Source organism: Tachyglossus aculeatus, chromosome 1 (genome assembly GCF_015852505.1).
Source record: "Tachyglossus aculeatus isolate mTacAcu1 chromosome 1, mTacAcu1.pri, whole genome shotgun sequence".
Lineage (NCBI taxonomy): Eukaryota > Metazoa > Chordata > Mammalia > Monotremata > Tachyglossidae > Tachyglossus > Tachyglossus aculeatus.
In genome coordinates, this window is record NC_052066.1 from 93,042,268 (window position 1) to 93,044,307 (window position 2,040).

At 42.7% G+C, this 2,040-nt stretch overlaps 1 non-coding gene across 1 annotated transcript; it reads right to left on the reverse strand.

The window, feature by feature from the left end:
• Positions 1-1,271: 1,271 nt before the first annotated feature.
• On the reverse strand, positions 1,272-1,409 carry LOC119934422. The gene has a single exon (XR_005452932.1). It is a non-coding gene; the product is annotated as a small nucleolar RNA SNORA7 (small nucleolar RNA).
• Between the last annotated feature and the right edge of the window lie 631 nt (positions 1,410-2,040).

The window sequence follows — 2,040 nt, forward strand, 5'->3', positions numbered from 1 at the left end:
TACAGTGGCAATCTGAAGATGAAGCAATGGCCCTTCACACTTGAAAAGGACTCAGGGTTTCACCTTTTCCCAGAACATTTCTCTACATTTTAAGGACTAGTTTTTTCTGCCTTCATGTTCGGCAGGCTGGGGTGATATCGTTTCCCCTGGTGGTCTCCGAGAGGGAAGCGGAGCCCATCTCTTTCTCCTTCTCTCCCTGTCTCACATCTGCTTCTGCTCATCCACAGGCCTCAGAAACTCCCACGGGGAGTTAACTGGAATATTGCTCCAGCTGTGATCAGTTGTGAGAAGGAGAAATAGAGTCCTATCGGCTTTGGACTTCCTCAACATTCCCTTGGTGCTTGCAGGAAGTCAGGGTTGAAGCACAGGAAGATAGAAGGAGCCACATGGCAGCACTTAAATCGACTTCCTGAAAATAGTGGCCAGACTGCTGGTAAAAGCTCCCCAGGTACATGAAGCTAAATGTCCATGTTGTGATGCATCATAATGAGAGACAGATTTTCATAATTTAGTTTACAAAAGTTTGACCCTTACTCTCCACTATAATTGTCCATTCATCTCCACCACCATCTTTTTTATACCTACAAGCCAGATTGGAAACCTCACAAAAAACAAGCTTCCTTGGGAGACTCCCAGTACTTCTGCTTCCTGTCTGGGACAGAGAGACAAAGTGGCGGGAGCCTGTCTTGTGATATTTTGGCTCTTTCTTCTCTCCAACCAGCCAGAAACTACGGGGGGAAAGAATAAACTTAACCCAAAATATTTCCAAGTCCCAGGTTCAAGTCAGAGTCTCAAGATGAACAAAGATTTGCGGTGAAGGAAAGGAAAGGATTTGTTTCAAATTATTTTGGCATCACTCAGGTTAAACTAAGTGTGCACTAAGAGAAACTGGTCTATTTGACTTTGAGTTTCATGGCTTTTGAGTTTAGACACCCAAAACTAGGAAAAGTCTAATCAGAAGGCTTTCTAATAATAATAATTATTGTGTTTTTGTTAAGCTCTTACTATATGCTAAGCTCAGTACTAAGAGCTAGGGTTATTGTTGTTGTTGTCTTATGCTGCCGAGTCATGTCCAACCCATAACAATACCATGGACATATCTCTCCCAGAGCATCCCACCGCTATCTGCAATCATTCTGGTAATGTAGCCATAGAGTTTTCTTGGTAAAAATTTGGAAGTGGTTTACCACTGCCTCCTTCCATGCTGTCAGCTTGAGTCTCCACCTTTGACTCTCTCGCATGCCGCTGCTGCCCAGCACAGGTGAGTTTTGACTTGTAGCAGATTGCCTTCCATTCTCTAGCCACTGTCCAAGCTACGAATGGAATGGATATGTCTCTGCTTGACTCTTCCTCCTGTAGTTGAGACTGATAGAGTACTGGAAACTCTCCAGGTGTGACTCTGAGAGGGCAGAGCTGTGGTACATTCACTATAATCAGATCAACACAATCATTGTCCCACAAGGGACTCAAAGTGTAAGGCAAGGGAAACAGGTACTGATTGCTTGTTTACAGATGAGAAAAAGAGGCACTGAGAAGTGAAATAACAGAACCAGAGTTCACCCAGCAGGCAAATGGCAGAGCCAGGACTTCTTTTATTTTCACTGTCTCTTCTTTTATTTTTGTTCAAGTAATTTCAACTAAATTGAGAACCCCAGTTCATGAGTTTTTAAAATGCTGTATCACTAATTCATGGTATGCACTTCCCAGAGGGAATAGAGATTTCAGATCAAAGGGAAAACAGATGAAGTGGCTTTCTTGAACATCTCAGGCATCATCCAGACTCCCTTTCTAGATGTTAGAGTTTTCTGGAGAGGGCTACTTGTTAAGACCTTTTCTTCATTTCTGTCCTGGGTTCCTTCACTGCTGTGGATATATTTCTGTCATTTGGGTCAGTCAGTCAATCAGTAGTATTTATTGAGAGCTTACTGTGTGGAGAGTATTCATTCATTAATTCATTCATTCAATTGTATTTAATGAGCGCTTGCTCTGAGCAAAGCACTGTACTAAGCACTTGGGAGAGTACAAGATTAGAGTACAGCA